Source organism: Ambystoma mexicanum, chromosome 6p, assembly GCF_040938575.1.
Source record: "Ambystoma mexicanum isolate Mex_15411 chromosome 6p, UKY_AmexF1_1, whole genome shotgun sequence".
Taxonomy (NCBI): domain Eukaryota; kingdom Metazoa; phylum Chordata; class Amphibia; order Caudata; family Ambystomatidae; genus Ambystoma; species Ambystoma mexicanum.
The window spans coordinates 4,709,499-4,734,508 of NC_090935.1; the positions used below are offsets into that span (position 1 = coordinate 4,709,499).

General features: G+C 49.3%; 1 protein-coding gene across 4 annotated transcripts in view; it reads left to right on the top strand.

The window, feature by feature from the left end:
- Window positions 1-245: 245 nt before the first annotated feature.
- Window positions 246-25,010, top strand: part of LOC138511118 (zinc finger protein 615-like) — a 33,314-nt gene continuing 8,549 nt past the window's right edge. Inside the window, exons 1-4 of one of the 4 annotated variants that reach the window (XM_069626601.1) lie at window positions 246-384; window positions 2,171-2,315; window positions 12,852-12,961; window positions 21,231-21,359. The gene's annotated coding sequence lies outside the window, so the exon portion shown is untranslated. The remainder of the gene's footprint in view (window positions 385-2,170; window positions 2,316-12,851; window positions 12,962-21,230; window positions 21,360-25,010) is intronic. The other 3 variants (XM_069626603.1, XM_069626602.1, XM_069626604.1) reach the window with 3 other exon arrangements.

Here is a 25,010-nt window from a genome sequence, read left to right on the forward strand (position 1 = left end):
TTTGCACTACGCTTCTCTGTTAATCCGTGTCTCTACATTGCGCATGTGCTGTTGATTGTGTCCTGCACTACGCAGTCTCTGGTAATCCGTATCTCTGCACTGCGCATGCGCTGCTGGGCGTGTCTCTGCACTACGCATGCGCTGTTGCCCGTGTCTCTGCACTGCGCATGCGCTGCTGCCCGTGTCTCTGCACTGCGCATGCGCTGCTGCCCGTGTCTCTGCACTGCGCATGTCTGTAGCCCGCTTTGGCCGCAGCTCGGGCATTTTCGGCGGCTCTGCTAGACTCTGAGGGGGATGTGTCCTGGGGACAACCTGCACCCTCCCCCCTTTACACCCCATGTTGTGTGAGCCATGAAGCAGTGATTATGGCATCATCTCCTGCAGGTGAGTGGCAGGCGAGATCTTGTCTCTGCTTCTCATAACCTCTTCTCCTCTGCATGTGATGGGGGCGGGCGAGGGGGGGTGGGGCAGCTCCCAGTGCATGCGATTGAGGGGGGCAGTTCCCTGTGCATGTGTTGGGGGGAGGCAGCTCCCTATGCATGTGATGGGGGGAGAGGATGCAGCTCCCTGTGCATGTGATGGGGGGAGAGGATGCAGCTCCCTATGCATGTGATGGGGGGAGAGGATGCAGCTCCCAGTGCATGTGATGGGGGGGAGAGGATGCAGCTCCCTGTGCATGTGATGGGGGAGAGGATGCAGCTCCCAGTGCATGTGATGGGGGAGAGGGTGCAGCTCCCTGTGCATGTGATGGGGGGAGAGGATGCAGCTCCCTGTGCATGTGATGGGGGGAGAGGATGCAGCTCCCTGTGCATGTGATGGGGGGAGAGGATGCAGTTCCCTGTGCATGTGTTGGGGGGAGGCAGCTCCCTATGCATCTGATGGAGGGGGTGGAGTCAGCTCTCTGTGCATGTGAGTGAGGGGAGGAGGCATCTCCCTGAACATGTGATGGAAGGGGGAAGAGGCAGCTCCCTGAGCATGTGATGGAGGGGGGAGGCAGCTCCCTGTGCATGTGATGGAGGGGGGGGAGCAGCTCCCTGTGCATGTGATGGACGGGAGGTGGCAGCTCCCTGTGCATGTGGAGGGGGGGAGGCAGCTCCCTGTGCATGTGATGGAGGGGGAGGAGGCAGCTCCCTGTGCATGTGATGGAGGGGGAGGAGGCAGATCCCTGTGCATGTGATGGAGGGGGAGGAGGCAGATCCCTGTGCATGTGATGTGGAGAGGCAGCTCCCTGTGCATGTGATGGAGGGGGGGCGGCAGCTCCCTGTGCATGTGATGGAGGGGGGGCGGCAGCTCCCTGTGCATGTGATGGAGGGGGAGGCAGCTCCCTGTGCATGTGATGGAGGGGGGAGGCAGCTCCCTGTGCATGTGATGGAGGGGGGGGAGCAGCTCCCTGTGCATGTGATGGACGGGAGGTGGCAGCGCCCTGTGCATGTGGAGGGGGGGAGGCAGCTCCCTGTGCATGTGATGGAGGGGGAGGAGGCAGCTCCCTGTGCATGTGATGGAGGGGGAGGAGGCAGATCCCTGTGCATGTGATGGAGGGGGAGGAGGCAGCTCCCTGTGCATGTGATGTGGAGAGGCAGCTCCCTGTGCATGTGATGGAGGGGGGGCGGCAGCTCCCTGTGCATGTGATGGAGGGGGAGGCAGCTCCCTGTGCATGTGATGGAGGGGGGGCGGCAGCTCCCTGTGCATGTGATGGAGGGGGGGGCGGCAGCTCCCTGTGCATGTGATGGAGGGGGAGGCAGCTCCCTGTGCATGTGATCGAGGGGAGGAGGCAGATCCCTGTGCATGTGAGGGAGGGGGAGGGGGCAGCTCCCTCTGCATGTGATGGAGGGGGGAGGGGGCAGCTCCCTCTGCATGTGATGGAGGGGGAGGAGGCAGCTCCCTGTGCATGTGATGTGGAGAGGCAGCTCCCTGTGCATCTGATGGAGGAGGGAGGGGGCAGCCCCCACTGCATGTGATGGTGGGGGAGGAGGCAGCTCCCTGTGCATGTGATGGAGGGGGAGGAGGCAGCTCCCTGTGCATGTGATAGAGGGGAGTGAGGAGACAGCTCCCTATGTGGACATTTCCATTCTATATTTTCTCTGGATGCTCTGTACATGCTTGGAGTATTTCATTTAGATCTTTCTTCTTGTAGATGAATTAATCATATGATGATGTTTACATTCCCCAGGGCTGGTGTGTCCTCCTGTTCAGCAACAGTAAGAAGCACAGACTACAAGAACCAAAAGTGGCCCTAGAAAATGTGTCCAAAGTGGTCCAATGTTGCACTGAGGTGAGAAGACATCGCAGCCCCTTCAGCAAGATTTTCAGTGGAGGTAAAAGGGTGCCTTGCAAAGTACATTATCCATATACAGTGATTAAAAAGTCATGTTTTATAAACATTTTTTTAGGGGCAGATGCACACAAATGCGCCTTTCCACCCCAGCTAAAGAACTGTAGATATCCAAGAATCGCAGTTGTCCCGTCCACGCCACCTCTGTCACAACCCATAGCTTCATAAGATGACCTGGCAGTAATCAAAACTAGCTCCCTTGAATCCCCCCTCGTCTATGCTGGACATAGAGGGCCTCATCATGAGTACGGCAGTATCCGTGTGCTAATTGTGCCGGGATACCGCCCAACGCAATTAGGGTTACCACAATTCGGTCGATAGCAATTTGGCCTAATCGCAATTTGCGGGGAAGAGGTTAATCCCCATTCCCTTTGGGTTCATTGTCCAATTAGTGCTGAATACTGGTGGAAAATGGTGATTTTTACCTCCAGCAAAAACCTGGAAGTAAAACTCCCATTTTCTGCCCAACACGAGATTGTGTGTAGCAGTAAATGCAGTGGTAATTGTGTTACCGCTGCATTTTACTGCTCCATCCAACTTGTGATGAGGCCCAGTATAATGAAAAGATGGCTTTTCAATTGCAACATAATAATAACACAATGGGTCTCATTATAAGTTAGCCGGTCTGGTAACAATGGTACCGTTAAGCTTGCCGGTACCGTTGTTACCAGACCGGCAAACTACGAGTTCTGCTCGCGGGTGTATTCCCGCCCGCCAGGTCTGACCTGGCGGGCATACCGCAACCCGCGAACAGAGCATGTCGGATGCACCGGCACCATTCACAAATGGTGCCGGTGCATTCGACCTCCCCATTCCCATTGAGCCCTATGGGGCCGAATGGGAATGGGGAGCATTTTTTTCCGGCGCCCGTGAATGGGTAATTACCGGGTCTGTCGGGCCGTTATGACCTGGTAATTGCCCATTCATGGGCGGTGGAAATAAAATTAAAACAGCAGCAGCCGTGCCTGTTATATCGGCACGGCTACTGCCGGTATTGTAATGAGGGCTCATAGGGCTCAATGGGAATGGGGAGGTCGGATGCACCGGCACCATTCGTGAATGGTGCCGCTGCATCCGACATGCTCTGCTCGCGGGTGCCGGTACGCCCGCCAGGTCAGACCTGGCGGGCAGGAAGGCACCTGCGAGCAAAACCAGCAGTATTCTGGTCCAGTAACAACGGTACTGGCAAGCTTACTGGTACCGTTGTTACCGGACCGGCAAACTTATAATGAGGCCCAGTGTTTGTGTTCCAGCATAGGTACAGGACCTGTTCTATTGATAGGTATGCAGCAGTTGTACGGGCTGAAGTATAGATGTAGGACACAGAGCAGATGCATCTACCCCAGCATAGGCACAGGACCCAGTCCAATAATAGCAGGAATGAGGCAGGTGTACAGGCTGTAGTATAGACGTAGGACACAGAGCAGGTGCATCTACCCTAGAATAGGCACTGGACCTGGTCTAATAATAGCAGGTACGAGGCAGGTGTACGGGCTGTAGTATAGATGTAGGGCACAGAGCAGGTACATCTACCCCAGCATAGGCACAGGACCTGGTCTAATAATAGCAGGTACGAGGCTGGTGTACTGGCTGCAGTATAGACGTAGGGCACAGAGCAGGTACATCTATCCCAGCATAGGCAGAGGACCCGGTCTAATGATACCAGGTACGAGACAGGTGTATGGGCTGTAGTATAGATATAGAACACAGAGCACGTACATCTACCCCAGCATAGGCACAGGACCGAGTCTAATAATAGCAGGTACGAGGCTGGTGTGCGAGCTGTAGTATAGACGTAGGACAGAGCACGTACATCTACCCCAGCATAGGCACAGGACCTGGTCTAATAATAGCAGGTACGAGGCAGGTGTACTGGCTGCAGTATAGACGTAGGGCACAGAGCAGGTACATCTATCCCAGCATAGGCAGAGGACCCGGTCTAATGATACCAGGTACGAGACAGGTGTATGGGCTGTAGTATAGATATAGGACACAGAGCAGGTACATCTACCCCAGCATAGGCACAGGACCGAGTCTAATAATAGCAGGTACGAGGCAGGTGTATGGGCTGTAGTATAGACGTAGGACAGAGCACGTACATCTACCCCAGCATAGGCACAGGACCCGGTCTAATGATAGCAGGTACGAGGCAGGTGTACGGGCTGTAGTATAGATGTAGGGCACAGAGCAGGTACATCTACCCCAGCATAGGCACAGGACCTGGTCTAATAATAGCAGGTACGAGACAGGTGTATGGGCTGCAGTATAGACGTAGGGCACAGAGCAGGTACATCTATCCCAGCATAGGCAGAGGACCCGGTCTAATAATAGCAGGCACGAGACAGGTGTATGGGCCGTGGTATAACTATAGGACACAGAGCACGTACATCTACCCCAGCATAGGCACAGGACCCAGTCTAATAATAGCAGGCACAAGGCTGGTGTACAGGCTGTAGTATAGATACAGGACACAGAGCAGGTGCATCTACCCCAGCATAGGCACAGGACCCAGTCTAATAATAGCAAGTACGAGGCTTGCGTACAGGCTTTAGTATGTATGTAAGACACATAACGGGTACATCTACCCCAGCATAGGCACAGGACCCGGTCTAATAATAGCAGCTACGAGGTTTGTGTACGGGCTTTAGTATGGATGTAAGACACATAATGGGTACATCTACCCCAGCATACATCTACCCCAGCATAGGCACAGGACCTAGTCTAATAATAGCAGCTACGAGGCTTGCGTGCGGGCTTTAGTATAGATGTAAGACACATAACGGGTACATCTACCCCAGCATAGGCGCAGCACCCGGTCTAATAATAGCAGCTACGAGGCTTGTGTACAGGCTTTAGTATAGATTTAAGACACATAACGGGTACATCTAACCCTGCATAGGCACAGGACCCAGTCTAATAATAGCAGCTACGAGGCTTGCGTGCGGGCTTTAGTATAGATGTAAGACACATAATGGCCCTCATTAGGACCCTGGCGTTAAGGGGTTAACAGCGCCGTAAAAGGTTGCAGCACCGTTAACCCCTTAACGCCTTACTACGAGGTCCCTTTGCCGCTCCCGACCTTAACAGCTGGTCTGGACCAGCCGTCAAAGTAGGGACCCGCAAAGGGACCTTGAAGGTAATTACGGTACCGCAATTTGCGGTACCGTACTTACCGCCTTCCCCATTCCCATTGAGCCCTATGGGACAAAAATGGGAATTGGGAAGGGCCAATGGTGAATGGGGAATTACCACCCCGCCAACCTTGGAATGGGGTGGTAATTCCCCATTTCACCATGGCGGAGTCGGTAAGTTACCGGCGTTAACCATGGCGCTAATAGCGCCATTGGGTAACGCTGGGGTCCTAATGAGGGCCAATGGCTACATCTACCCCAGCATAGGCGCAGCACCCGGTCTAATAATAGCAGCTACGAGGCTTGTGTACGGGCTTTAGTATAGATTTAAGACACATAACGGGTACATCTACCCCAGCATAGGCACAGGACCCGGTCTAATAATAGCAGCTACGAGGCTTGTGTACAGGCTTTAGTATAGATGTAAGACACATAACGGGTACATCTACCCCAGCATAGGCACAGGACCCAGTCTAATAATAGCAGCTACGAGGCTTTTGTACAGGCTTTAGTATAGATGTGGGTACATCTACCCCAGCATAGGCACAGGACCCGGTCTAATAATAGTAGCTACGAGGCTTGCATGTGAGCTTTAGTATAGATGTAAGACACATAACGGGTATATCTACGCCAGCATAGGCAAAGGACCCGGTCTAATAATAGCAGCTACGAGGCTTGTGTACAGGCTTTAGTATAGATGTAAGACACATAACGGAAACGACTACCCCAGCATAGGCACAGGACCCGGTCTAATAATAGCAGCTACGAGGCTTGTGAACGGGCTTTAGTATAGATGAAAGACACATAACAGGTACATCTACCCCAGCATAGGCACAGGACCTGGTCTAATAATAGCAGCTACGAGGCTTGCGTATGGGCTTTGGTATAGATGTAAGACACATAACGGGTACTTCTACCCCAGCATAGTCCCAGGATCCGGTCTAATAATAGCAGCTATGAGGCTTGCGTACGGCCTTTAGTATAGATGTAAGACACATAACTTGTACATCTACCCCAGCATAGGCACAGGACCCGGTGTAATAATAACAGGTATGAGGCAGGTGTACAGACTGCATCCTGGATGTATGACACAGAGCGGATACATCTACCCCAGCATAGGCACAGGACCCGGTCTAATAATAGCAGGTACGAGATAGGTGTATGGGCTGTAGTATAGATGTAGGGCACAGAGCAGGTACATCTACCCCAGCATAGGCACAGGACCCGGTCTAATAATAGCAGGTATGAGGCACGTGTACGGGCTGTAGTGTAGATGTAGGGCACAGAGCAGGTACATCTACCCCAGCATAGGCACAGGACCCGGTCTAATAATAGCAGGTACGAGATAGGTGTATGGGCTGTAGTATAGATGTAGGGCACAGAGCAGGTACATCTATCCCAGCACAGGCACAGGACCCGGTCTAATAATAGCAGGTACGAGGCAGGTGTACGGGCTGCAGTATAGATGTATGACACAGAGTGGGTACATATACCCCAGCATAGGCACAGGACCCAGTCTAATGATAGCAGGTACGAGGCAGATGTACAGACTGCATCCTAGATGTAGGACACAGAGCAGGTACATCCCAGCATAGGCTTAGGACTCGGTCTAATGATAGCAGGTACGAGGTTGGTGTGCGAGCTGTAGTATAGACGTAGGAAAGAGCACGTACATCTACCCCAGCATAGGCACAGGACCCAGTCTAATAATAGCAAGTACGCGGCAGGTGTACGGGCTGTAGTATAGACGTAGGACAGAGCACGTACATCTACGCCAGCATAAGCACAGGACCCGGTCTAATGATAGCAGGTACGAGGCAGATGTACGGGCTGTAGTATAGATGTATGACACAGAGTGGGTACATATACCCCAGCATAGGCACAGGACCCAGTCTAATGATAGCAGGTACGAGGCAGTTGTACAGACTGCATCCTAGATGTAGGACACAGAGCAGGTACATCCCAGCATAGGCTTAGGACTCAGTCTAATGATAGCAGGTATGAGGCTGGTGTCCGAGCTGTAGTATAGACGTAGGACAGAGCACATACATCTACCCCAGCATAGGCACAGGACCCAGTCTAATAATAGCAGGTACGCGGCAGGTGTACGGTCTGTAGTATAGACGTAGGACAGAGCACTTACATCTACGCCAGCATAAGCACAGGACCCGGTCTAATGATAGAAGGTACGAGGCAGGTGTACGGGCTGTAGTATAGATGTAGGGCACAGAGCAGGTACATCTATCCCAGCATAGGCAGAGGACCCGGTCTAATAATAGCAGGTACGAGACAGGTGTATGGGCTGTAGTATAGATATAGGACACAGCACGTACATCTACCCCAGCATAGGCACAGGACCCAGTCTAATAATAGCAAGTACGAGGCTGGTGTGCGAGCTGTAGTATAGACGTAGGACAGAGCACGTACATCTACCCCAGCATAGGCACAGCACCCAGTCTAATAGTAGCAGGTACGAGGCAGGTGTACGGCTGTAGAATAGATGTAGGACAGAGCACGTACATCTACCCCAGCATAGGCACAGGACCCAGTCCAATAATAGCAGGTACGAGGCAGGTGTACGGGCTGTAGTATAGATATAGGACACAGAGTACGTACATCTACGCCAGCATAGGCACAGGACCCAGTCTAACAGTAGCAGGTACGAGGCAGGTGTACGGGCTGTAGTATATACGTAGGACAGAGCACGTACATCTACGCCAGCATAGGCACAGGACCCGGTCTAATAATAGCAGGTACGAGGCAGGTGAATGGGCTGTAGTATAGACGTAGGGCACAGAGCAGGTACATCTATCCCAGCATAGGCAGAGGACCCGGTTTAATGATAGGTACGAGACAGGTGTATGGGCTGTAGTATAGATATAGGACACAGAGCACGTACATCTACCCCAGCATAGGCACAGGACCCAGTCTAATAATAGCAGGTACGCGGCAGGTGTACGGGCTGTAGTATAAACGTAGGACAGAGCACGTACATCTACGCCAGCATAAGCACAGGACCCGGTCTAATGATAGCAGGTACGAGGCAGGTGTACGGGCTGTAGTATAGATGTATGACACAGAGTGGGTAAATATACCCCAGCATAGGCACAGGACCCAGTCTAATGATAGCAGGTACGAGGCAGGTGTACAGACTGCATCCTAGATGTAGGACACAGAGCAGGTACATCCCAGCATAGGCTTAGGACCCAGTCTAATGATAGCAGGTACGAGGCAGGTGTACAGACTGGTTCCTAGATGTAGGACACAGAGCAGGTACATCCCAGCATAGGCTTAGGACTCAGTCTAATGATAGCAGGTATGAGGCTGGTGTGCGAGCTGTAGTATAGACATAGGACAGAGCACGTCCATCTACGGCAGCATAAGCACAGGACCCGGTCTAATGATAGCAGGTACGAGGCAGGTGTACGGGCTGTAGTATAGATGTAGGGCACAGAGCAGGTACCTCTATCCCAGCATAGGCAGAGGACCCGGTCTAATGATAGCAGGTACGAGACAGGTGTATGGGCTGTAGTATAGATATAGGACACAGCACGTACATCTACCCCAGCATAGGCAGAGGACCCCGTCTAATGATAGCAAGTACGAGGCTGGTGTGCTAGCTGTAGTATAGACGTAGGACAGAGCACGTACATCTACCCCAGTATAGTCACAGGACCCAGTCTAATAGTAGCAGGTACGAGGCAGGTGTACGGGCTGTAGTATAGATATAGGACACAGAGTACGTACATCTACCCCAGCATAGGCACAGGACCCAGTCTAATAATAGCAAGTACGAGGCTGGTTTGCGAGCTGTAGTATAGACGTAAGACAGAGCACGTACATCTACCCAGCATAGGCACAGGACCCAGTCTAACAGTAGCAGGTACGAGGCAGGTGTACGGGCTGTAGTATAGACGTAGGACAGAGCATGTACATCTACGCCAGCATAGGCACAGGACCCGGTCTAATGATAGCAGGTACGAGGCAGGTGTACGTGCTGCAGTATAGACGTAGGGCACAGAGCAGGTACATCTATCCCAGCATAGGCAGAGGACCCGGTCTAATGATAGCAGGTACGAGACAGGTGTATGGGCTGTAGTATAGATATAGGACACAGAGCACGTACATCTACCCCAGCATAGGCACAGGACCCAGTCTAATAATAGCAGGTACAAGGCAGGTGTATGGGCTGTAGTATAGATATAGGACACAGAGCAGGTACATCTATCCCAGCATAGGCAGAGGACCCGGTCTAATAATAGCAGGTGCGAGACAGGTGTATGGGCTGTAGTATAGATATAGGACACAGCACGTACATCTACCCCAGCATAGGCGCAGGACCCAGTCTAATAATAGCAAGTACGATGCTGGTGTGCAAGCTGTAGTATAGACGTAGGACAGAGCACGTACATCTACCCCAGCATAGGCACAGGACCCGGTCTAATGATAGCAGGTACGAGGCAGGTGTACAGGCTGTAGTATAGACGTAGGACAGAGCACGTACATCTAAGCCAGCATAGGCACAGGACCCAGTCTAATAATAGCAGGTACGAGTCTGGTGTGCGAGCTGTAGTATAGACGTAGGACAGAGCACGTACATCTACCCCAGCATAGGCACAGGACCCGGTCTAATGATAGCAGGTACGAGGCAGGTGTACGGGCTGTAGTATAGATGTAGGGCACAGAGCAGGTACATCTACCCCATCATAGGTACAGGACCTGGTCTAATAATAGCAGGTACGAGGCTGGTGTACGGGCTGCAGTATAGACGTAGGGCACAGAGCAGGTACATCTATCCCAGCATAGGCAGAGGACCCGGTTTAATGATAGCAGGTACGAGACAGTTGTACGGGCTGTAGTATAGATGGAGGACACAGAGCACGTACATCTACCCCAGCATAGGCACAGGACCCGGTCTAATGATAGCAGGTACGAGGCAGGTGTACGGGCTGTAGTATAGATGTAGGGCACAGAGCGGGTACATCTACCCCAGCATAGGCACAGGACCCGGTCTAATGATAGCAGGTATGAGGCAGGTGTACGGGCTGTAGTATAGATGTAGGGCACAGAGCGGGTACATCTACCCCAGCATAGGCACAGGACCCGGTCTAATAATAGCAGGTACAAGGCAGGTGTACAGGCTGTAGTATAGATGGTGGACACAGAGCAGGTACATCTACCCCAGCATAGGCACAGGACCCAGTCAAATAATAGCAGGTACGAGGCAGGTGTACGGGCTGTAGTATAGACGTAGGACAGAGCACGTACATCTACGCCAGCATAGGCACAGGACCCGGTCTAATGATAGCTGGTACGAGGCAGGTGTACGGGCTGTAGTATAGACGTAGGAGACACAGAGCAGATGCCATGTGAATACATCTGCTTGTCTGGGAGACAGACCTTTACTTAAGAGGTATTGGGTGGAGCTTGCGGGCAGGGAGGTCACGGAGGTATTGGGTGGAGCTTGCAGGCAGGGAGGTCACAGAGGTATTGGGTGGAGCTTGCGGGCAGGGAGGTCACGGAGGAGAAATGAGCAAAGATTTTTCAAGTCACCGTTCATTGGAATCTCTTCACCTCTACGATGGACAACAGTTACAAGGAATTGCAGGGATGGCATATGGACCCATTAAAGCTTTCAAGAATGTTTGCAGCAGTCTCCCCGTTGTGCCCACGGGGTGGTAGACAGGTGGGTTCGCTGTCACACATGAGGTGGCACTGCCATAAGGTCCGTATTTATTGGAACAAGTTGTTAAATTGGGTTCAGGTGAGTCTAGAGCCCCTCCAGCTGCTGTTGAGCGTACCAGCAAGGGGTAGCGAGGAACACAGGTTACTAGATTGTGGGAAGCGATGCTTAGAGTGGGACGAGTAGCCATAGCGTAGCGCTGCAAGAGTGGGAGACTTACTTCACAGAGGGAATGGGAGCAGGAAGTACGGGATACAATGCTTATGGATAAACTGACGGCAGTGGTAAATGATAAATTGAGTCTCTTCAGGGAGGAATGGGAACCTTTGATAGTCAATTGGGAAGATGTAGGAGGAGAGGATTAGGAGGGGCAAAGATGGATTGCCAGCAGATGTAAAAGGCGGAGGCCCTGGGGGGAGCCGACCCATGGGAGGTATTACAAGCAGACCCGAGAATGCTCAAGAGGTGGAGATTATTTCGCCCATTTCAAGGAAGTTCTAGGGAGGTTTGAAACAATAAGCAGGTTTGGGGCAGGGGTGATTGTGTGATAATATTGAAATATGGGATTGTTAAGGTGATAGAGTAGGCATTACAAAGCTATGTACAATCTCTCCTTGTGTATACGAAGTAGTACTCAGGATCCTACCAATTGCCAATGGTGGCAGGGGAGTGGTGGGTGGAGTGGGTGTTGGTAATAAGGCATGATGTTGGTTGTGGTGGTGCCTATTGTGTTGTTTTATCTCCTACAATGCTAATAAAAGCAAAGTTTATAAATCAAGAAGAGAGCCATGGTTTTCAAGTTGTGTTCCACAAGTGAGCACTTGCAAAGCAATGTCTTCTTTGTGATGTGCAATATATGAATGAGATCTATTATATATGTGTCAACACTATAGTCAGTTCAACAACAAGTGATCATCTTTGAAGTACATAGCCTGACAACTACATCATTCTTAAGTACTGTATGTTCCTGGACACTGAGTGCAAAACCTAGGTGCTCTCTGCACAAAGAATAAGGTTTGTGTGGGGCTGTGCTGAGGGTAAGGGGAACATTCAGGCTGGTGGTGTGGGTAGGACACACACCTTACGGCTGACATTGGGCAAAACAGACATGTGCTGAGGCTTTATTTTCAATAGTAGGTAAACCACTGCATGTGGTACTGCTACCTTTAGAGGAGATCCTCACACAGTGCACACACTCCGCTCTACTGCTGATGCCGCTGCAGCAACAGATCTCAGACACAGCGGCATTCCAGCAGCTACAGGACCTACACAGCGGCATTTCAGCAGTGGGTGCCGCTGCAGCAACAGTTCACAGACGCAGCGGCATTCCAGCAGCTACTGGAGCTAGTTCTGTTCAGTTTTAAGCACAGGACTGTAATGGATACCATGATACTGAGTAAGCACTGCCAAAGCAAATCCTTCTTTCTCATGACAATACAAAGTAAATCACTTTATAATCTGAAAGTTTCAAAGCAAGAGCTTCAGGTAAAAATTATGTTATCTTTGCAAAGGCTTCCTCTGCCTCTGGAGTCCATTTTGAGGTAACAGTGTTTAAGCGGTGGAACTGTTTCAGTCTAACCTACAATCCGCTATCGCCAGTAACCAACTATCACCAACAATTCTCAAATGTTTTTTCTTTATTATGATGGCACTTGCTGAATGCAGAACTAGCTTCAGAAAGTAACGGAGCACTTTATAATCATAGGGGGCTGAACACTGCGAGAGAAGCAGAAAAACAAGTGTGCTGTGAGGTAACACCAGAGGCGGGGAAAGAAGAACACGGCGAGGGAAGGAGAAAAACAAGTGTGCTGTGAGGTAACACCAGAGGAGGGGGAAAGAAGAAAAGTGGCGAGGGAAGCGGAAAAACAAGTGTTCAGTGAAGTAGCAACCAAGGAGGGGAAGGTAGAGTAGGGAGCAGAGGGTGTCTGGACCAAGTAACCAGGGGAGGAAACAGTGGAACACAGATCACCCAGTGTCAGGTAGAGTGGGGAGCAGGATGTGTGGACCTAGTAACCAGGGGAGGAAACAGTGGGGAGCAGATCACCCAGTGTCCGGTAGAGTGGAGAGCAGAGGGCGTGTGGACCTAGTAACCAGAGGAGGAAACAATCGGGCGCAGATCACCCAGCCTCAGGTAGAGTGGGGAGTGGGGGATGTGTGGACCTAGTAACCAGGGGAGGAAACAGTGGGGAGCAGATCACCCAGTGTCCAGTAGAGTGGAGAGCAGAGGGCGTGTGGATCTAGTAACCAGAGGAGGAAACAATCGGGCGCAGATCACCCAGCCTCAGGTAGAGTGGGGAGTGGGGGATGTGTGGACCTAGTAACCAGGGGAGGAAACTGTGGGGTGCAGATCACCCAGTCTCAGGTAGAGTGGGAAGTGGAGGGCAAGCAGACGTAATAACCAGGGGAAGAAAACGTTGGGCGAAGATCTCCCAGTCTCAGGTAGAGTGTGGAGTTGTGGGTGTGTGGACCTAGTAACTAGGGGAGGAAACAGTGGGGAGCAGATCACCCAGGATCGGGTATTGTCAGAAGCGGAGGGTGTGTGGACCTAGTAACTAGAGGAGGAAACGGTGGGGCGCAGATCATCCAGTCTCAAGTAGAGTGTAGAGCAGTGGGCGTGTGGACCTATTAACCAGGGGAGGAAACAGTGGGTAGCAGATCACCCAGTCTCAGGTAGAGTGTAGAGCAGAGGGCGTGTGGGCCTAGTAACCAGAGAAGTAAATGGTGGCGAGCAGATTACCCAATCTCAGCTAGAGTGTGGAGCAGAGGGCGTGTAGACCTAGTAACCAGAGGAAGAAATAGTGGGGCACAGATCACCCAGTGTCAGGTAGAGTGGGGATTGGATGGTGTATGGACCTAGTAACCAGAGGAGGAAACAGTGGGACGCAGATCACCCTGTCTCAGGTAGAGTGGGGAACAGGGGATGTTTGGACCTAGTAACCAGGGAATGAAACCGTGGGGCGCTGATCACCCAGTGTCCGGTAGAGTGGGGAGCAGAAGGCATGTAGACCTAGTAACCAGGGGAGGAAACAGTGAGGAGCAGATCACCCAATGTCGGGTAGAGTGTGGAGTGGAGGGTGTGTGGACCTAGTAACCAGGGTAGGAAACAGTGGCGAGCAGAGCACTCAGTCTCAAGTACAGTAGGCAGCGGGGATGTGTGTGGACCTAGTAACCAGGGGAGGAAACTGTGGAGAGCAGATCACCCTGTCTCGGAAGTGTGGGGAGCAGAGGGTGTGTGGTCCTAGTACCCAGGGGAGGAAATAGTGGGGACCAGATCACTCAGTATCAGGTAGAGTGTGGAGCGGAGGGCGCATGGACCTAGCAACCAGTGGAGGAAACTGTGAGGTGCAGATCACCCAATCTCAGGTAGAGTGGGGAGTGGAGGGTGTCTGGACCTAGTTACCAGGAGAGGAAACTGTGGGACGCAGATCACCCAGTGTCAGGTAGAGTGGGGAGGGGAGGATATGTGGACCTAGTAACCAGAAGAGAAAACAGTGGGGAGCAGATCCCCCAGTCTCAAGAAGAGTTGGGAGCAGAGTGTGTGAACCTAGTAACCATGGGAGGAAACACTGGGGAGCAGATCACCCAGTCTCAGGTAGAGAGGGGAGCGGAGGGCATGTGGACCTAGTAACCAGGTTAGGAAACAAGGGGAGCTGATCCACCAGTCTCGGGTAGAGTATGGAGTGGAGGGTGTGTGGACTTAGTAAACAGGGGAGGAAATAGTGGGGACTAGATCACCCAGTCTCAGGTAAAGTGGGGAGCGGGAGATGTGTGGACCTAGTAACCAGGGGAGGAAATAGTGGGGACTAGATCACCCAGTTTCAGGTAGAGTGTGGAGTGGAGGACATGTGGACCTAGCAACCAGAGGAGTAAACAGTGGGGCACAGATCAATCAGTTTTAGGTACAGTGTGGAGCGGAGGGTGTTTGGACCTAGTAACCAGGGTAGGAAACAATGGGGGAGCATTTGATGCTGGAAATGCATTGGAGGGACAGGGCCTCCTTGTCCTGTACTCCTTTTCCATGTGTGTTCTGTATTGGTTTCTGCCCAGGAGTCCATGTGGGACTCCTGGCAGTGCAGCTCTTTCTCTTTTTGGTCATGATGAACAGACCCTTTGGATACCCATATGGCACCCATGGGTGGGTGTACAACTCTGTACCCCTAGTATATGTTTTTGGGCCCCTGTGTGTAGCCCACAGAGCAGGGTATGGCCTGGTGGCAGCTCCATGCTGAATTCTACAGGTGCTCTGAGTATCCTCCATTTTGGGATACCCAAGCCCTGCCATTGAAGTGAGTTGATTCCTGATAGGAGACAAGATGGCCCCTCTGGCCTCTTGCTTTCTATTGCCTGTTACCTTGTTTTCCCAAAGTCCTGGGAAGCCCTGACTCTGTCCCTTCCCCCTGACTGGCTGTTGGGTGGAAGTTCCATATATGGTATTGTGGGGAAGACCAGGCTAGACTGACTGGAGCCTTCCCAATGACTGTATGTTGTGGCTACATCCTTGGGGTGGGACCTGGGTGAATGGATTGTGTGACCAATATGCACGTCATGTTATGGGTGTCTGGTTTTGGGTATATAACACAATGAATAAGACTGGGTACTTGTCCCAATCCACATTCCTGAGTGGAGAAGAATGGCCTGAATGTACTATGAGCCCGATTGGGTGCCTGCCTGCATGAATGCCCGTCTGAATGATTGGTTGCCTGGGTCTGACCCAGCAGAGTGAATGAGAGACCAAACAGTATATATGGGGACCTCTCACTGATGCAAATCGTTCAGAAGCTGAAGTCAAAACTTGATGCTTATTATCGAGACCGAGCTGGAAGATGAAGGTTAACTGCTGTTTTCCTGTGACGCAATCTGAAAGCTGCTATGCCTTCAAGGAACTGATCCAAGAGAAGACCTGGCTAGGAGACCTCTTCCTGAACTATGAGGGACCATCGCGAACCAGCTCATCTTCACCAAGGATTCCTGGAAGTCAGTCCTCGAAAGGCTTCGATCGGAGACAGCGAACCCCAAGGAAACTGAAGTGAAGCACCAGGATAGTCCATCCACCATCGTCGACCGTGGTTCAGAGGAGCGCCGTAACCGCTAGAAGCCCGTCGAAGCTGTGTTGCCCAGAAGCGGGGAAAGCTTGTCTCCGTTCTGCTGACGACCAGAGCCACAACGCTCCATTGCCTAAGAATACTTGAATCAAGAACTCCCTTGCTAATCACTGTCGACCGCTTTGTCCCGCCGGAGAAAGTCAAGGTCACTGACGAACAGAGGAGAATCCGCAGGTGGGTTTCCCGCCACCCGAAGACCACAAAGATGCAGACGACCCGACACCCTTGCTGGGCAAAGTTCTTCATTGACTCGCAGGTCCATGACAGATCGTCGACGAGCAACGCCAGGACTGAAGCTGCTGCCTCGACACCATCGTTCACCTTTTCTTTGAGGTATCTCGATGATCTGTGGCTCTTGCCTTAAAGGGAGTTCACTCAAGAAGGATCCGTCGACAACCCGACGACGACCTCTGCTAAACCAGGTACATTGGGGTAGTAGAACCTTTTTAGAGGGAACCAAGACTATATTGAACAATATATGGACTGGGCTTGTTAAATTGCATTATTTACAGGTTGCCCAAGTGGGGGATCCTCACACAGAACTGTGCCTGGTGGTAGGGGCCCAGTATTTTGCAAAATTGTTTAACCCTTTGCTTTCCTTCCAAAGTCTATGATACCTGTTGCTATTTGATTTGTATGCCATTTGAAACGGTATGATGCATTTTAATGGAATCAAAGAGTAATTGTGGTACCACATAGAGACTGTATATATTGAATTGCCTGAGCACAAAGTGTATTATTGTGATTGTATGTAGAACTGAAACCTTATTTGTATAAAGAACTGTGTTATCACTAACATTGTGTGCGGACATTCGTTTGCGGGTGCTTGGTGACTACACTGTATTTAAGAACCAGCCTGCATCGCCTCCTAAGAGCTTAAGCCTTGATTGCTTGTCCACGTTACTGAATAGAGAAACTTGGCTGGGGTGCTCTGTGCTTCTATTCTGCCATATAGAGGGCAGGAGTAAAAAAATCTTTACACTGGTGGCATGCTTATGATTTTAAGAATCGATGTGTAACCTTGCCACTTAAAAAATATCCACACTTTGTGAATTTGAGGTTTAGTTGTGTTTTAGATAACTACATTACAAGCAATGGAATCTATTGCAAATGGTAAATTGACTAGGATGAGCTCAGAGGCTTTCCAGAGTGCTTGTGAAGCCAGGGAGTTAGACTTTTAAGATAAGTCTAGGCCTGAGCTGATAGCTGTCCTGGTGGACTACCAGACTGATTGTGAAACTCTTGGTGAAGGGGGGGGGGTGCAACCATTGAGGCCCCTCGGCCCCTGGGTTTGTTACTGAATCTGTTTCTGGGAGTGCCACCACTCCTGCTGCCTCTATTCCGAAACCCAGCATTGTTTCTTCAAGGAATTCCTTGGAACTTGAATTATTGAGGATGAAATTGGCCTTTGAATATAAAAAGTTGGAAACTGAAGCTGAACTTAAGAAAGAGGAGTTGGCACAGCAAGTGATACTCAAGAATAGGGATCTTGAACTCAAAGACAAGCACACTGAATGTCAGAGAATCCAGCTAGAGAAAGCTAGAGTGGAGACTTCAGCCAAACCAGTTGAGGTCCACTGCCACCAAGTTTATGAAAGATTTGCTTGGTGTGTATGTGGAGGGTTCTGATATCCCCCAATGGATTGAAGCGTTTGAAATGGCTTGTGGAGTCCATGATGTTGATAAAAGAGATTTGTCTAAGTGTTTGTTAAGCAGAGTGCCTCAGACTAGTTATGACTGTATTCTGAAACTGAGTGTGGAAGAAAGGGGTCAGTATGAGTGCATGAAGTCTGCTTTGATTGCCAGGTTTGGCAAGACACTGGCCCTCATTACGACCCTGGCGGAGAGGGTATTACGCCAGCGTAGTGCATGGCGTACCTCTCCGCCATACTACGAGTTTTTTTACCGCCATGGAGGGTTTTACGCCTGCGTTTTGCAGGCGGTAAAATCCATGGCGGTAAGAAACCTCGTCGTTAATTACGCCACCGTACTCTACGGTGGCGTAATTAACTCCTTCCCCACTCCCATTATACCCTATGGGGCAGGAATGGGAATGGGGAAGGGTAAAATGGGGATTGGGGATTTACCGCTCCGCCAAGGTCGGCATGGGGTGGTAAATCCGCCAACCTCCATGGCGGTATCGGCGGGTTAGCGCCATGGACCATGGTGCAAATTGCACCATGATCCCCGCCAAGGTCGTAATGAGGCCCACTGACCCAATACCTTAAAAGGTTCAGGGAATATAAGAAAAGGAGAATTGAATTGAGGGTTCCATCCAACACCCTCTCTTGGTCTTGGCACCCAGGAAGCAGGAAAGTGAGGCTGAAGCACATCAGGCCACTCCGACTGGACTTCAAGAGACATCCGTTTTATTCTTTTCAGCAGAGCAGGACACAGGATACAGCACACCAAAGAACAGTCTTCAACTCCTAAATCCCCTCAGTTTTCATTTTCTTATATACTCTTTTAAAAAGTGAGGTAATGCAATGATCATCATAAGAGATCCTGATTGGCTTTGGTATTTAAAGACAACCCCTTTTCCAATCCCTGCTTGGTTGTCTTAGTTGTCACTCAGATCCAGTCTAAACAGGTTTTACTTAGCTCATTCTACACCAGTGGACTTTGCATGACCTTCTAAAAACAGTTATCCATTGATGCCATCATGAGTTAGCAAAAATTGACCATTTTGTATCTAGCATCCATCTTAGAGTTTGATTGATAATTTGCCTGACTTTGTCTCACTCAAAAATGGCCGACCAATTACGAAATGCCTGACCCACTTATTTGTACCCAAAACTTGGTACCTGCTCAATTTTTAATCTAGATTTTTAGTAACTTATGATAAACATGTACTACTTGACATATCCTCTACTGTGCATGACATTCTGACCCCACAAAATAGATCGCTTCTTCAAAGCGCTTTTCTTGAAGTCACTATATTTCTGATTTTCACAGTGTTAGTCATCGATCGATCCGACAAGTTATCAACATTTGGTTTGAGGGGAGGGGGTCTATCTCCAATACATTCAGTTTGAGAGGGGTAGGACCACCTCCTGTACACTCTCCCCTCGGAAATTGTATTTAGTCACTTACTCAATACATATCACTACCCCCATGTCCACCCTCCTCAATTTTCAGTGTACCTACACATCTCTGACCTAATCACTCTTTCCTGTAAAACAATTTATTTCAGCCTGGATGTATCTTAAAACATTTTTACAACGTCAGTACAAACACATTATACCCTCCTAGTCTAAACCTGTATGTGTCCTTAAAGACTACCTTTGTTTACTTTTACTTGAGTCCCACCTCAAGGACCCAGTTAATTTTAAACTAACTATATGCCTCATATAATTTTACAGCCACTATGAGTCACGCTTTGAGGTAACCTGCCAGCCCATTTTCTGTACACGTGGTTCACATTGTGGCTTATACTCCACATTCTTTCTGCCACTCCCATTTCACAAAATGTCCTTGCTCCACATCCACATGTTCCTTGTCCTTATCATCCGTCATGGACGAACATCTCTTCCATCCGACTCATCTTGGCTTGGACTCCATAGATCGCCTGTGTCTGGTTGTTTTGGTCCTTTTTAGGCTGCCTTTCAGCAAATGTCTGGGTCTTTCAGTGCATAGGCCCTTTGGTCCATTGTTTTTCAATTTTGAATGTCTTTTTCTCAACGTTATGAGCATGAGGGCATTCAGCCACTTCTTCGAGGATTCAAGGATATGGGAATTTTTCACTGAAAGTCTGTCTGCTGTCAAAACTGCACATCAGAAACATTTGTTCATGGGCATCTGGTTAGGTCCCTTGACCCTTCTCTCTGCTCATAGGCTCATGTACTGCCAATTTTCTGAGTTATATAGGTCCCTCGTTGTCCACCTGTGATAGAAAGCTGGATGAGTTTCCTTTGAAAAATAAATATGTCTCTATCATCAACTTTGTTTCACCCAACCCTTAAAAATCTACTCTTATGTGTCTGTCACACACTCCGGCCTCCTAAACAAACTTCATTGGGCCTTATTATGAGGCTGGCGGTCGCAGAATGAAAGGTGCCGGTAAGGGACCGGCACCGTTCATTCCGGGCCGCCACATTACGAGTTTGCTCGCGGGTGGCGGAATGCACGTCTGGGCCAGACCAGACGTGCATACCGCCACCCGCGAGCAGACCGATGCTAACAACAGACCCGTCATTAACGAGTCCGTTGTTAGCATCCTCCCCATTCCCATTGAGCCCTATGGGAGCTCGAATGGGAATGGGGATGTACCGGGTCTGGGTCCCGAGAAAAGGGAATTTCCAGGCCCGCAAAAGTCAGAATGGGCCTCATTACACGGTAGGCGGTGGACCAAGGTGCTACTAGCATCTTGGTCCATGCTGGTAAAATACCGGTACTGCCTTGGAGGAAAGGGGAATTACCGCCCTATTCCAAGGTTGGCGGGGCGGTAATTCCCCCTTCCCCCATTGCCCTTCCCCATTCCCATTTTTGCCCCATAGGGCATAATGGGAATGGGGAAGGTGCTAATTACGGTACCGCAAATTGCGGTACCGTAAGTAGCACCCTGGTCCCTTTGCGGGTTGGTTTTTAACGCCTGCTAAAAAGCAGGCATTAAAGTACCAACCCGCAAAGGGACCTCGTAATCAGGCAGTAAGGGTTAACGGTCACGGTTACAATTACCGGTGACTGTTAACCCTTACCGCCTACCGTGTAATGAGGCCCAATGGCCCGGTAATTCCCTTTTTTCGGGACCGGGACACGAGTTTGGAGAAAGCCATGCCGCTAAGAACGGCATGGCTACCTCCAAACTCGTAATGAGGACCACGGTGTCCTCAATTACAAAAAATCTTAACTTTCAGCGTTTCCAGTAATTGTCCGTAATAATGTAAAAGAAGTAGTTTTATAATAACTAATGTCAAATAACAGCTAGATCGTGGAAGAAATTAAATACTGCAGCACAACATATATTTGATTTGTTATGATAGGTAAAAAGCACGATCAGACCGGGTGGCCGGAATAACACCACGTAGAGGGGTAAACCGAAATACAACGTACAAGCAAAAGAAAAAAGAAAGGATCAAACGAATCAAGCATTGAAAACAGCTATCTGCAAGGTAATTATCTGCTAATTAATTTAATAGTCAAATGCAATAAAGGTGTGGTACGACTTTGGTATCGCATGCTTAAGTAAAATTTAATGTATGCAAGATGAAAACATGGAAAACACGTGTGCCACAATTGGCTTATGTTTCTGGTCGTTTGAAAAAAGAATAGGAATCGGCGTGCGTGGACGTTCACATCCATATATTTGGAAATTGGAAAATAACACGTACACAGGTAATTGCGGCTTAAATTTAATTGTCGTCATTGAACTATGCGAATGTACAGAATATGTGTAGATATTTATAAAGCCTAGTCTCATTAAAACAATATGCATCAGAAAAAAAGAGATGATGTTAAAAGTAAGGTAGAAGTGGAGATGTATAAGCCAAATATGAATGCTAATTAATAGCTCATAAATAAACTGAGTGTCACCTCTATTGGGACACGCAATGTATTGTTTCATGCGACAGAAAGAAATTATAGGTCAGCGAGCTGAAAAGGCTCCTATGTCAACAGAATACAATAATACACATTAGAATGGTCAGTTTCAACAGACCTTCCACATGTACGAGCATGTGCACATGAAGAAATGTGACAGAAATGCACCGTCAAAATGTATTAAGTGTCCCGAAGATGGCTTTCAAGGAGCCTAGGAATTAGGTTGGGTCACACTGGGACTCCCTTCGAAACTTGAAACACGAACTGGTGTAGACCAAAACACTGTGAGAACACATGCCCATACATTGTTTCGGCAGTAGCCACTCACGTATGCTACTAACCTCACTCATGTTTGTCTCAAAGAAAAATACATGACTTGGGAAGTATATGTCTAATATGTCTAAAAACAACTGGATCTTTTTTGCTCTGACAAAGATTGGTATATGGAATATGTTTTATTATTTGTTTTATAGTTTTTATCATGTGTTTTGTATAATACAAGAACAATAAAATTAAAATATGTTTTGTACTGACCAACTGTATTATCATTAAATCAATATAGATATACAGGTTGTAGACTAGGGCCTTTGCTTCGACCGCATTGTGTAGAACCTGTGGATTTTGGTTGTTTAATTGCAGTAACCCTGTGGGAGACTACACCAACCTTGTCCTCTTGGCAATAGTTAACCCAACCTTTGGTATCCGCCTGTACTACACAAGTTGGTAGAGTGACTGAGCAGCCAGACTTATCTCAGGAGGGGACAATGTGAGCTGTAGGGTTGTAACATAGAGATTCACAGTGACATGTATTCAAATATCACTTATACTCAAGGTTTCTTGACAAAATAACTATTTATTAATTTAACAGTCCGTTTTAAATATGCCTTCATTAGAAGGGAGCAGATGTGCAACACTTAAATATACTTCAAAAATACACATACACAGTTTCAGTAAATAAGCAGATCCCCTTTTGGGATGGCACACAGACACTTCCTACACCCTGGGGTGACTTCAGTAGTTAGGACACTGTGGACATTGATACCGCACAGGTACATTTAGAGCAATACTGAGTTTGGTGTCAAAAGGAAAAGGTTAAGGAACGAAACAAAGGTTAATAAGTTTCTCAAACAGGTAAGCACTTTTCAATCCCCCAATGCAAAGTAGATTAACCCTTTCCCAGGTAAGGTATGTATGACTTTTTGGAGGGACAGTTAAACACAAAGGGCCTCATTACGACCCTGGCGGAAAGGGGTTTACGCCGGCGTAAACGCCGCCGACCCTTTCCGCCTTACTACGAGGTCCCTTAGCGCCATGGTGATTTTAACGCCTGCTTTTTGCAGGCGTTAAAATCTTGGTGCTAAGGGACCTTGTTGTTAATTACGCCACCGTAATTTACGGTGGCGTAATTAACACCTTCCCCACTCCCATTATGCCCTATGGGGCAAAAATGGGGAAGGGTAAATGGGGATTGGGGACTTACCGCCCCGCCAAGGTCGGAATGGGGCGGTAAGTCCGCCTACCACCATGGCGTAAACGCAGTTTACGCCATGGTGGTAAAGTCACGGCCCTGGCGGAAAATATCCGCCAGGGTCGTAATGAGGCCCAAAGTCAGAGGGTAAGTAGAGTCTTTCAGGGAGCCAGGACAGCCAATGTCAATTGAGCAAAGTCTAGGAGAGCTGAGGCACTTCTTGAAGATTCACACTAAAGTCTTGCACAATGTTAAAGAGAGTTTTTGTTGAAAAAGAAATCACTGTTGGACCACAAGCTGGGAGGCTTGTGAAGGGCAAAGCTGCAAGCAACTGTGCAAAAGGCAGCAAAGGCAAGTCTCAACTGAGAGCAAGCAAGCTACACACACAAGAGCTAAGTACCCCTTAGTTCACAGTACATTGAGTCTAAAGAAAAGGTTCCAGCTGGCTTCTGTTCCTGTTGTAGTTCCTGCAGATCTTGTTGTTCCTGGGCCTCAGTCATGGGGACAAGAGGGAGGACGCCTGGGGTCTCCTGCACTACAGTTCTTAGGTCGGCGCCAGCAATGGGCGCAATTCAGATCAGCAGCACTTCGCGGTTTCAGCTACTCACAAATAGCCCCACTGTGGTTCTTGGACACCTTGTGGGCTCCCTTCGCTTCTGGGGTCCAGCACTCTGTTGAGGACCCGAGCAAGCTTTAGGCACCGGATTAACATCGAGAAGGCAAGCTGTTACGAGTCTGTGTTGGCCGAATAACATCTGCAAATTGCTACCAAAAGAATCTGGGGTTAAATACCCACTTGTGCCTTCTTGTAGCAGTCGACCCCTAAGCTCCCCCAAGAATTAACAGATATTACCTTCAGGGGTTTGCAGTTGGAAGTCATGGATTTTATTGTGGTAGAAATCATATGTGAGAAAGCTTTCTTTCATTTTGGTAGTTAATGTTAAAGGATATTTGTACCACGCACTATCACCACCTGAGTGGTCCCCTGGTGCTCTGGCGGATATGAAAAGGAAAGGGGGTTGGGTAAGTTAGTGGAACCGTGCGGGAACAGTGCAAGGGAGCAGTGATGTGCTGTTGGCAGCTCCAGTTCGCTTAGCACCTTCCACTTATCTTAGGTGTGCTTTTTGGTTGGTAGCAATTGTGTTCTGTTGTGCAAGTCTATGTGTGATTTTGTTTTGTTGTTGCAGTGTAGTGAAGTTTGTGCGGTTTGCAGTGCTTTTGGGGTGTGGTTGTGTTTTGTTAGAGTTTGAGAGATCTATGCAGAAGGGTGCGATTGTTAGTGGGTTGGTTAGCGGCCTTGCTATCTAGATGTGATACATGCTAAGTTCCAAATTCTTTCTTGATGTGGCACGTGAATATCTCCACATTTCTATCTAAATGTAGCACTGGCTAACATTCACAATCCCGTCCATACCCGGCTCAAGCTAATATTCACAGTTATATCTATAAGTGGCACTGGCTAACATTCGATGCCTGTCGACACGATGTCCCTCGGAGGCCTCCATCTCGATGTCACCGCAGGTATATGTAGCACGCGCATCGCCGAATGGCCTCAGTTCTGTTTTTTTGCGCTTACATTTCAGATGCAGTACGCCTCGTTCCTGACCGGAATACTTCGAAATCTTCTTCGACAATTTCTATATTTCTTGAAATTCCGACGTAAAATGGCTTTGTCTTCAGCATCGGCCACTCCTCGATCCGGCTTCAAAAAATGCTGTGACTGCGGGGCAAAGATGTCCATGATGGACCCTCACAT